This window comes from Canis lupus, chromosome 23 (genome assembly GCF_011100685.1).
Source record: "Canis lupus familiaris isolate Mischka breed German Shepherd chromosome 23, alternate assembly UU_Cfam_GSD_1.0, whole genome shotgun sequence".
In the NCBI taxonomy this organism is placed as follows: Eukaryota; Metazoa; Chordata; class Mammalia; order Carnivora; family Canidae; genus Canis; species Canis lupus.
In genome coordinates, this window is record NC_049244.1 from 40,231,503 (window position 1) to 40,244,406 (window position 12,904).

The window sequence follows — 12,904 nt, forward strand, 5'->3', positions numbered from 1 at the left end:
AAAGCAAAGTGAAACAATAAGAGCCAAATAATAAAAATGGGTTGGGGAAAAGAATGCTAAAAAGCTAGCTTCATTAAGGCAATCTCCTGTACATTCATTCTAAGGGAACACGGTGCACAGTGTTTCTGACGTAATTAAAACTTGTTTGTTGAGGCTTTTCTTTGAGGAACTAGGTAATTAGCATAATCAATCCGATGATTAGCATAATTAACTAGCATATTCCATAGCCTTAATAAAATTAGATGGACTTTTCAGGACCTGAGTAGGAAAGAAACATTGAAATCTCCAGTAAGTACCTCGAACAGAGATACTCTAAGCTGCTGATTAGAACTTCCCAGTCTTGGGTGCTACTACTTGGATCACCTGCTCCAGGACTGATGGTATTAAATTTGAGTGGAAAGGAGGCCCTGAGCAATGAGGCTGTGATCAGGTGCTCAGGGAGCCTTTGATAGCCACCTGTAGGTCTATAAACAAATCTCACTGGTGTTCCATGTACATGCTGCCACCAGTGAGAACAATAGGTCAATGAGTGAGAGGTTAGACTTGTAAACCACTGACAAATAAATGCATGGAACAAAAAGGTTCCTCAACTCTGTCTAGTTCTAGTCAGATTAAATATAAGGCAGGATGAAGGTGGGGGTTGTTTACAAGGAATTGGTGGACATTTGCTTCAACGTGGATGGAACTGGAGGGTATTACGCTGAGTGAAGTAAGTCAATCGGAGAAGGACAAACATTATATGTTTTCATTCATTTGGGGAATATAAATAAGAGTGGAATATAAGGGAAGGAATATAAGGGAATATAAAAAAGGAATATAAGGGAAGGGAGAAGAAATGTGTGGGAAATATCAGAAAGGGAGACAGAACATAAAGACTCCTAACTCTGGGAAACGAATTAGGGGAGGTGGAAGGGGAGGAGGGCAGGGGGTGGGGGTGAATGGGTGACAGGCACTGAGGGGGGCACTTGATGAGATGAGCACTGGGTGTTATTCTGTATGTTGGTAAATTGAACACTAATAAAAAATAAATTTATTAAAAAATTAAAAAATAAATAAATAAATAAATAAATAAATAAATAAATAAATAAATAAATAGGAATTGGTGGAATTTCACCCCCTGGAAGGCTCCAGAATGGAAACGTGAGAGACAGAGGTCCTGTTTCTGCATGCCTGTCTGCTTCACCTTCAAATCACATTTAGATCACTTTTCTTTGCTTCTTCATGTAAAAACTACAAATACAAACATGAAGCATGTTGCCTCAGTCCCTACAGTTAGAGATTCTTAAAAATTCAGGGTCATCAGGTAAGTGATGAGAATCCCTGAGTCCTAATGTAAACTCACAGGAGGGAGGATCACATAAATCCAGCCTGGGTGAGTATCTACCTAACAGAAAAAATTAGGCAAAAGAGATGGAGTCCTAGAGGTTGACTACCAGGTAGGCTTTCAGAGAAAGGCTTTTAGTAGAGGCAGCATTTATAAAGATCTCATATAATGAATGTAAGACTGAACACATTTGCAGTAAGTGAAGACCAGATGGGAGCTTTTGTCCATTACAAGGAAGGACAACCAGAGCATTCAGGAATCAGCTTTCAGTTCCTCTTTGAAGGATATATTTTTGGGGAAATATTTTGTACCTTAATTAAAGCTGTGCCCTTGGGACGCCTGGGTGGCTCAGTGGTTTAGCACCTGCCTTCACCCTCTCCCTCTGCCCTTATCCCCTCTCAAAAAAAAAAAAAATACTGAGTCTCACTCACTCCTGTAGAAAGCAAGGGAGTAATGTTCAAACATACTTGTAAAATAGAAAAGCATGAATAATTGCTTCTATGATCATTTCTGCACACTTACCTTGACAGAAGCAGTATCTGAGGACAACAATTAATGATTTTCATAACAGTTGTCATGTCTTGCTGTGGACATTAGTCAGTATTTGGCCTTCAGCTATGACGTTATATGCTTAGCCACTGTAATCACTCTTTAAAAAAAAAAAAATCCATGTAGACTAAGACACAGTGACTGCAATTCTCTTTGAACCATCAAAAATGATGATAGCTGTGGTGACAGTAGCAATTGGCAGCAGCTACTTCCTTTTTCTGTCCACTCCTCAGGGCTGCCCAGCAGACTGTTCTTTTCCTTTGTTTCCTTTGGCTCCTCACCTTTTCCTCTCCCTGCGGGTACCTGTTCTGTTTTTTAATCCTCCTGTAGAGGACTGCATGTGTCCACAATCACAACCTCCATCCTCTCAGCCAGAACAGGGAGCTATGCTTTTTGGCTTTATACTTCTAAAATGAAATGTAGACCTTTATGGAAATGATTAAAATATAAATTGCATTTCTGAGTCAGACCAACCTACAGCAAGCACATTTTAAGAATTACTCTGCAATATATTTCTTTTCTTCTTTTATTTTTTAAGTCATGATTTTTTTGCATTGTATTGTGACTTTATTATGCTTTAGTTCTGATGACAGTACTACTAAAATAATAATAGTGTCTGCTCCAGTAATTTAACAGAGTGAAACTTACCACCATCCATTTTGAAGCATTAATAAAAAGCTTGGTGCTAAGTGAGCTTCCATGCAATTGGAAGAAAAGGCGTAGACATCAGGTGTGAAAAGGTTACCTCAAAGCAAACTATGTATTATAACAATTTGAGAATCTAATAGTTATATATTTTCCTTTTTGTGTTCCTGTTGTTATAGAAAATATAATGAACCTTTATTATTCTGTTCCTTATTCAGTTTCCAATCTAATTTCAAGTAGCTATATGACAAGAACCTTTTCATATTTCTTTCTCATTACCTGAGTTGAGCACACAACAGGTGTTCCATAAATGTTTGTTGATTGAGTTATATGAATAAATACTTATCCTTGTAAAAACTTTTCTTGAGTTTTTAATAATATTTAAGAAATATCAATGTAGGATAGAATGAAGGTTTTTTTCCTGTTTCCCTTTCCTTCCTTAATAATTCAGATGAGGTTGATAAAGGTGTCAGTGTCATTAGTAATGGGGAGCCATGGTGGTCCAGAGTGGGCTGGGTCAGGGGTCTCACAGGGTAAGAAGAGATTCTACATATAAGGGTGGCCCCTCATGGTTATTCAGAACCTGAAAAATCCATGTGGATGGCTAGCCTTTTGTAGGGTGTCAGAGTCCAAGCAAGCTGAGGGTGTGTGTGTGTGTGTGTGTGTGGTATGTGGAGTGGCCGGCATGGGAAGTGAGGACCCAGTTGGGGTGAAGAGAATATCCAGGCTCAGTTTGAGTCTCTAGAAAGGGAATGGGTGGTGGCAGAGATGGAACATTAGCTATACTAAAGAAGAAATAATTAAATAAACGCATATATTAAAGATAATGGGAGTCAGTTCCCCATGGTTGAAAAGGCATTACAAACATAGCAAGAGAGAAAACTAGAATGGACCCTGTAGATTGGATTTTCACTGTTGGTGTGAATTTATGACTCTCAGTATAGATTGAAGAAGATAGATAACTAAAAATAAATATAGTTATATATTTATAAACTCACTGAATATTGATATGTGTGTGTGTGTGTGTGTGTGTGTGTCTATGAATGTGTTGTGTATACATATTCCCTAGGTCTGTTTGCTGAGAGTACCCTGGAGCAACCATTCTCCACAGAAAGAATTCAGGGGTCTTTGAGAAATGCTGCTTTTAGGCCTGAGGCGGGAAGTTTGATAAGCCTGTCATCTTATAACACACAAAAAAATAAAAGCTTTCTCGGAGGGGTTCCCATTGGCTAAACAAAGTTCAATTTGAGTATCAAAACAATTAGTAGATTATAGCCCATATAAAATAGGAAATCATGAGTCCATAATAATACAATTAAATGAATGGACTAAAAGCTTGATAAGAAACAGGGTACTTAAATGGCTTCATAGTACCTTCTCATAAAACAGGAAGAAGTTTTACTTTAGAGAAACATGATAGATCCCATGTTAATCAGGTGATCTAAGTGAATAGCATTATCAAATTGAAATTATGCCCCAATTCTTATATATGAGATGAATAAAGAAATAAATAATGAGAAAGAATTAATACACATAAAATTTGAAGTATATATGGAATAAAAATCTTATTGATCAATAATAGCGATAGATGGCAAAATTGATAAATATTTGCTAAGTTTGATCAAAGGGGAATAACATGAATACTAAAATAGTGATAGAATATAAGATATAGGGCTATTAACTGGAACTGTGAAGACGAACAAAATTGAACAAAATACTATTTACAGATTTGTGCCAATAAAATTGCTATTATTTTTCTAAGAGAATGTAAATTAACAGCAATGACTCAAAAATAGGTAGAAAATTTAAAATCAGCAATAAATAACTGTAGAAGAAATTGGAAACGTAGTCAGGAATTTCTCTCAAAGGAAAAACTGATGCCAGATGGTTTACTGTTTTATAAAAATTTTAAGGAATAACTAATTCTCATGTTTTAGAAATTCTTCCAGATGATTTAAAAAGGTGGAAAGCTGGGAACCCTGGGTGTTGCAGCTGTCTAGCGCCTGCCTTTGGCCCAGGGCGCGATCCTGGAGACACGGGATCGAATCCCACGTCGGGCTCCCAGTGCACGGAGCCTGCTTCTCCCTTTGCCTATGTCTCTGCCTCTCTCTCTCTCTGTGACTATCATAAATTTTAAAAAAAAGGTGGAAAGCTATCTAATCAACCTTCCAAAGCTAGCTTTAGAGTGATATCAAAACAGTATGATTTTAATACAAAAAGGGTAAACTTCTAGTATATTTTAATTATAAATAAAGATGCAAAAATTCAAATAAGTTATTAGCAAGGAAATTGCAGCAGAGTATTGAAGGTATGAGTAGGTAGGGGTTATAACTTAATTCAGATTTTTCATCAGGAAATTTAATGCAATTCTACATAGAAACAAATTAAGGGGAAAAAACCATATAATGATTTCAATCGATGCCCTGTAAAAACATTTAATAAAATCTAACACCAATTAATACTAAAAACTCTTTACTTGGAAAAGAAGGGAAGTTTCTTTTTTAAAAAGATTTTATTTATTTATTTGAGAGAGAGATGCAAGCAGTGGGGTAAGGGGCAGAGGGAGAGGGAGAAGCAGACTCCCCGTTGAGCAGAGAGCCCAACACTGGGCTGGATCCCAGGACCCTGAGATCATAACCCGTGCAAAAGGGAGGCACTTAACTGACTGAGCCACCCAGGCACCTCTGAAGAAGGGAAGCTTCTTAATGTGTTAACAGGTAACATGGGCTAACTATAGCAAACATCACAGAAAATGGTGTAACTTTTGAAGCTTTCTTAGGAATAAGATGAAGATCTTACTACTGCAGCTTTTCAACACTGTACTCAAGAACTAAGCCCAAGCAATACGTTTGAATTAAAAAAAAAAAAAAGTAGGGCAGCCCCAGTGGCACAGTGGTTTAGTGCCACCTGCAACCTGGGGTGTGATCCTGGAGACCCAGGATCGAGTCCCACATCGGGCTCCCTGCGTGGAGCCTGCTTCTCCCTCTGCCTGTGTCTCTGCCTCTCTCTCTCTCTCTCTGTGTGTCTCTATGAATAAATAAATAAAATCTTTAAAAAAAAAAAGTAGAAATGAGAACTATTGGAAATGAGAACTATTGGAAAGGCAGAGGCAAAAATCATTATATGTAAATGATGCAATAATCTAAAATAGAAAATCAAGAATTTAATGAGCAAGTGTTTAAGACTATTAATGGTTTAAGAGACTTACACTATTGTTAGAACAAAAAGATCTAGGCTTATGGGAAGGTGAATGATGCCACTCTAGTTTGGTCCCTTTTGGCCAGATGACAAAATTAACTTTATGTTGAAAAGCATTGTTAAATATTTGTATTGTGTTAAGTCAAGTTGTTTTCATAAGAAATCACTTTGCTATTTTTAGAAATGAAACTTCTGTGGGTTTATGTCATTATTTGGGAAAAAGTTTCAAAATAGAAAATAGAATTGGACTAGGATCCAATACCTTTGTTGTTTCCCTAAAATATCCATTTTCAGTTATTCACGTCTCCTTTCATCTGCTTATAGAAAATCATCACAAAAGCAGATTCGAATACATACTAACTCATAATCTCTATTTGCCATGGAGTTCCATTTTCTCTTTATTTGAATGACCTTCTGAGATATAGAAATTATTATTATTGTCATCATTACTTTCATGCATCATTGAACCCTTTTTGAGTCATTGATCCAAATTTTCAAATAAGGGCATTAACTCAGCATGATATTTAAAATAGAAAATATTAAATTCATGATTAGAAAAAATATACCACAAATAGTGGAATGATTCACCAGCAGAAACAAAAATGTATTCTGTTAACCGAAAAATAAGCAAGAAGAATTGATAAACACACTTATGGTGCCTATGACAAATTTTCATAAGATGATGATTTTACATGTAATAAGATTTCTGTGAAAATCAAATTGTTTCACATCACAAGTTTATGAAATGCTTGTTAACATAATTGTCCCTTTGCTTTTTCTTCTAAAGCTTTCATGTTTAGCTGAAGACTACTTGATTGACCCCTAAATGTCTGGAAACTTCACTTCAGGAAACTCTCCTCCACAAATTTGAGGAATAAAAGTTGAGGCAACATCTGGGTTAAAATTGTACAGAAGTGGAATAGTTAAGAGATGCTGCTCATCATGCATTTATTTCTATTGGTGGAGAAGCTCAAAGCCATTTCCTGGTATGGAGCCGAGAGCTGATACTTTCTTCTCCACATTTGAGAGCTTTTTACCAAGTGTTCAATAGCTTCCATGGTGATGATGGTGCTTTAGAAGTCATTGGCATTAGGAAAGCAGAACCTCATAGAACTTTCTTCCCCAATAAAATCATCTTTTAAAACTGCCTATGTCTTGTCTCCATTTTCAAAGGGGGCCTGTTAGTCTTCAGTTTAAAGGAAATTTTCCAAAAATATTTTCCAAAGTATTAAATCTACCCTTTTTTGTTATTTCAATAGCTAAGGAATAAATTTGAGTTTATTTAGCATAAACTTGGTGCTTTTAGACAAAGGAAACAAAAACCTTCAAACTGCTTAGGAAAATATTCAAACTTGATGGAGCCTCTAGACATTGATTTAAGCATGTGGCTTTGGTTTCTGCATATTGAAAGGATTGGATATGGCAAAGTCAAAAATGTATGCGCGTGCAAGTGAATGGAAACAGAGAGAGAGACCTCTGTGGACTATTTCCTTTGCTAACCTTATGTTTCCTGGCTTTGAAGTGGAAATATCTGGTATTTCCAGCTTGGACTAAATCACAGATTTCTAATGAGTTTTCTTGATATTTGCTCTGACCTGATTCAGGTCAGCTTATTGCTTTTTCTTGCAGTTGAAAAGCAGAGGAGCAAGAGGTAGTAAGCCTTCCTTTGCTCATTAAGGTTTCAGCGAGTGATCTTAACTCAAGCATTTCTAATTAAAATGTAAAGATCATTAGTATGCACCATTAATAGAGGTTTCTCTTTCAGCTCAGAATGCTCCCATGGAGGTGCCAGGCGTACTCCTGCACCCACTGGTGCTAAACAATTGCTGCTCTTGGCAAGGTCTCAGAACAGGCTGGGGTTTCTGTCTGTTACCTGAGCTGCTGGTGACAACTGCAACTTATGTCAGGCTCAGGGCAAGGAGGAGCCAAGAGTAGAAACAAACTGCAAAGGCAGCCTTTCTTTTTTACTGCCACCTATTCTCAGCACTGGCTTTGCTGAATGAGAAAGAGTCAGAGGTGTACTAAAGCTTAGAAGATAGACATTAAATAATATTTTGAAGTTATTTATCACCCCCTGCCTCAAAATTAAGATGTATATTCATATGGTGGCAGATATTTTTTTTTTCACTTAGGGCTTGTGGAATTCAAGTCTCTATGTAATCCACATCATGTAAAACATTTTAACATGTCATGTTTCCCTAAAGATAAATATTACTTTTGGTTTGACATTTTATTTTTTTTTTTAGATTTATTTGTTTGAGAGAGAGAAAATGAGCACTTGGGGGAGAGGGAGAAGCAAACTCCCCATTAAGTAGGAAATCCAATGTGGGGCTCGATCCCAGGACTCTAGGATTATGACCTGAGCTGAAGGCAAATGCTTAATTGATTGAGCCACCCAGGCACCCATGGTTTGGCATTTTAAATTGAGATATTAGGTGAAAGATTTTTTCTTTTTAAAGAGTGGGGGTGGGGCAGAGGGAAAGAGAAAATTATAAGCTGGATCCATGCCCAGTATAGATCCCAATGTGGGGTTCTATCTCACAATCCTGAGATCATAACTTTAGCCAAAATCAAAAGTCGGTTGCTTAACTGACTGAGCCACCGAGGCACCCCAGCTGAAAGAAAATTTTAATTATAATTGCTGAGTTATTTGATTTTTAAAAAAGATTTTATTTATTTATTCATGAGAGACACACAGAGAGAGAGAGGCAGAGACACAGGAAGAGGGAGGAGCAGACTCTGAGCACGAAGCCTAATGCGAGACTCGATCCCAGGACTCCAGGATCATGCCCTGGGCTAAAGGCAGGCGCTAAACTGCTGAGCCACCCAGGGATCACCGAGTTATTTGATTTTGAATATGAAAATTAAGATTAATTGAATCTAAAGGAACATAACACGTACAGAAATCAAATGGAGACTTTAACCCATAGCTTGTAATATTTATGGCTTATTTTATATATATTATGTTAAAAGACTAAACTGAAGAGACAAAATGAACAGCAAGTTAAAATAGAGAGCTATGGGAATGTCCAATTACTTAACCTTCATTTTAGGAATATTAATGCAAGGATGTAAGACAAATCAGAAATAAGAATAAAATCACTTTAATCGTGTCCTAAACACTGTAGTAATTCTATAAAGCGTTTGTTAATTTATTGCTTTTATTTGCTTCCCTATATAATCATCTGAACTTCTGACCATTTCAATTAAGTTACAATATAATTAGTGTTTCTATCAAAGTATTTGGAGTTAATAGAATACAACTTATTTCTTTCATAATCAAGATTACAATATTGCCTGGGGTATTTGTGATTTCAAATTTAGTTAGACTCAATGGCAAATACTAATAATTTACATGTACATTTTTATGCCTTTCATCTTATTGATTAACCTTTGAACTACTTGAGAAAGAAATGTGAGCATTGACTTTATACCATGGTTTTATATAAAATCCATCCGAGGTTTAGACCATTTAGAGACTTGAAAAACTCACACTAAGCTGTATAGGAAGAAGAATTCCCCCAACATACTTGTAATAAGAAAGTACTGGGTTTTAATCTGTGTCATAAATTTAATGTACGCTCCACAAAGGACTGTTAATAATTTGAGGATATCAAGAAAGATAATCATCCATTTACTCTGATAGCAAGAAAGAGCTGTAGAAGTAGAGTTGAATTCAAGGAAGAGACATATTACCAATAGCCTTCTTTTATAATGAGAACAGATATTGTCTAGTTTTTCATTTAGATATGGCTATTGAAATATACTGGGATAAGCCCAATTACCACATATTTTTTCAATAAAAATAATTTGTTAACTAGAAATCAATGTATTCAATTGTCATAGTTTTATGTCTTCAAATTTAAGCATTTATAAATCAGAAAAAAGTTAGACTACATATTCCACTGTTGCAGTTGTTCATATTCAAATACTTGCTCATTTAAAAATATATGTATTTATAATGACCAATGATTCCCTCTTAGACACTGAATAAGCCCAGTAAGCCAACTCAACCAAACACAAATAGTCAATTTTACCCCTAGCTGAGCTTATCAGTGCCTAAAAAACCATAAACATGAGTACAGTGGTTCTCAAACTTGAGTGAGCATCAGAATCTCACCTAGAGGGCTCATTAAATCCATATTGTTGGGCCCCACCTTCAGCGTTTCTAACAAGTTCCCAGGAGATGTCGATACTGCTGATACTGCTTTCTGGGGTCACGTTATGAGAACCATTACATTAGAAGATCCCTCTGACTTTAAGACAAGATTTCTTTGCTTTATTCCAGTTTGCACTTTGGCTAGAATTTTTACTTTTTCTGTGTAATTCATCAGAAAAAAATGACCTTAACATTTTATAACATCACTGTAAGATGCTCTCTGCAATTATTTTCACATTGGGTTTCATCTACCAACAAAAAAATGAATCACTTATAACCAAAATATACATGTTTTTATAATATCTATCATCTATAAAATATAATTTTATGCTGTATTGATTTGCATTCTGTTAAACTTCTAAATATATTAGCGATTTTCAGCTTAAAGTTGGAAATGAATGGTTAGAAGCAGATTGGAAGTTGGGGGAAAATCACTAAGGCTTTTAAAAAATTTTTAATTTTAAACAAATTTATTTATTCATTGAGAGAGCACAAAAAAGAGTGGAGAGCACAAGGGGGGTAGGAAGGAAAAAGGGAGAGGGAGAGGGAGACGCAGACTCCCCACCTAGCAGGGAGTCTCACATGGGGCTTGATCCCAGGACCACGAAACCATGACCCAAGCCAAAGGCACCTAACTGAGTCACCCAGGAGCCCCTCTGAGGCTTTAATATTACAGTAGTTTTCTTAGGTGGAGGTGAGTGACCCATCATTGGCTTTTACAGAGAGATAGGAAAGGAAAATTTGTAGGAAATCTTAAAGACATCATATATCTTGCCTAATTCTGTCCTTTTACCGAGATGTTTCAGCATTGAGATGTTCTAATATATGAGACTGGTGCTATTTAAAAATGTAAGGTATATGTGAATGGTTACTCTGGATTGACTCAACATATTTGCTTTTCTTTCCCTCATACTATATACTTTCTAGTCAGTCCTCCTCAAACCAAGCAGATCTTTAGATTTATAGCCACTAGCATAATCCTAATGTCTGTAAAATCTTGCCTGGCAACTGAGTTGATGGGAGCAGATGTTAGGCGAATAGCTGTGGAACATCTCTTTGAACTGCCCACTGTTCCTTGCTGAGGGTGCTGGAGGGAGTGAGGAAAGTGTTCACACTCTTTCTTCTTCTCTGGCTCTTACCTGCCCACCCTTGACTAGCTATTTAAAAGTCAGGGACCATTACAAAGGGCAGGCTTCCTAGAGGGGAGATTTCCCCCACTCTCCTCCCAGGAATCTGTCTGCTTTCTATGGGGTGTGGAGTGCCATGCCCATGGGCATGCTGTGGTCCATTATCCTACCTCTTGTATCATATGGAGACTGTTTAGGCAAACATTCAAGAATCCAACTATTTGTTGGGATATTGTCTCTGATTTTTTAAATTTCCAACATGGATTTGATATTTATAGTGTGGTAAATTAGCATATATTTCTGAAAGTTCAGCACCCTATACCCACTGAAAAACTTTTTTTTTTGAAAAAAAATTTGATTGTTATTTGATCAGAAACTATAGGGTGTGATTGTAGCGGAATTATAGGTGTATGTATAAGGTATGGAATTAAGTGAAGAGGTGGGGATCATATTCATAGGGGGATCAAGAAAGGACAAAAGGACATGGCACTTATGCAGGTTGAAGCATACATATATAATTATAACAGCTGTAAGTGTACCTATAAAACATTCAAACCATACATTTTGTGTTTGTATATATAAAGATTTAGTGTATATTGTTCTGAAACATTCTCTATGGCTTAAAAGTGTATTTTGGGACATTTTTCCAACTAGGTAGATACAGATGTACTTCATTCATTTTAATAGTGGTCCCATTTTGTTGTTGTTGTTGTTGTATATTTGAATTCTAATTGATTTAACCAACCTCCTGTTGGTGGACTTTTATTGTCTTCATTTTGTTGCCATAACAAAAGATATTATAATTAATGTATGTGTGTGCATGTGTGCCTTTATAGATATATAGGAGTATTTTTATAAGATAGATTCTCCAAAACTAAAAGCTTTGGGTTAATATGTATTCATATTCAGAATTTTAAGTTATTGTCTAATTGCCCTTTAAAGTCCTCATACCAATTTAGAATTTCACACACAACATTTGAGATGATTTTTTTATTTCCTCATTTATTAGTAAGATTATTATAATAACTGAAAGCTAGTATAGATTAGGTATTTCAATTTATATTTAACTGATTATTACTGAGTTTGTCTTCTCATATGTTTATTAATTATTTGCTTTTTTCCTTGAATTTCCTCATGTACATGCCTATTATAAAAATTATTTCCCTAAACAATGTTCTAATATTTTTATGATATAATTTTGTTCTTTATTCATACCATTGAACCTCTGGAATCTAGTTTTAAGGCAGGGGTCTACATTTATTAATTTTCCAAGTAATTAGCAAATTTAAAAATACCAGTTATGGACTAAACAACCTACTGATTTGAATTACCATCTTTATAATATAAAAAAATTATCTTATACCTACATCACTATTTGGGTTCTCTTCCATTCCATCTGAATGAGAAATGTCATTGTTAGTCAATCTTCTGTCTGGCAGGGATTATATAGAGTAAAATTCTCCACAGAAGAACTAACATGTACAAAGGCCCAGAAGCACGGGCAGTGTGCTTCATAAAATGCAAAATTTTAGAGCAGTTGTAGCCTTAAGTTTATGACCAAAATTACAAATATCATTAGGAAGTTCATAGCAAAATGAATGAAAAATTTTTCATAAATAAAACACCAGTCTCCAAAGGAAGCATATTATCTATCCATTCCAATTTGTTTTAGATTATTCATGCTTGGACTCATTTTAGCCCTTTGTTAGTTTTTATAGAAAGCCAGTATGTTTAATGCAATTTTCAAAAAATATTTATTTATTTGAGAGAGAGAGAATGAGTGAGTGCGAGTGAGGGGAGGAGCAGAAAGAGAGGGAGAGAGGGATTCTTAAACAGATGCCCTGCTGAGCTTGGAACCACACTTGGGGCTGTCTTGGGGCTTGATCTCAAAGACCCTGAGAT

At 35.9% G+C, this 12,904-nt stretch overlaps 1 long non-coding RNA gene across 1 annotated transcript in view; it reads left to right on the forward strand.

Moving 5' to 3' along the window:
* The window catches only part of LOC119865312, a 50,353-nt gene extending 43,490 nt beyond the window's left edge, over nt 1-6,863 (forward strand). The window contains exon 2 of the long non-coding RNA XR_005376731.1: nt 6,504-6,863. This is a non-coding gene — a long non-coding RNA (uncharacterized LOC119865312). The remainder of the gene's footprint in view (nt 1-6,503) is intronic.
* Nucleotides 6,864-12,904: the final 6,041 nt, after the last annotated feature.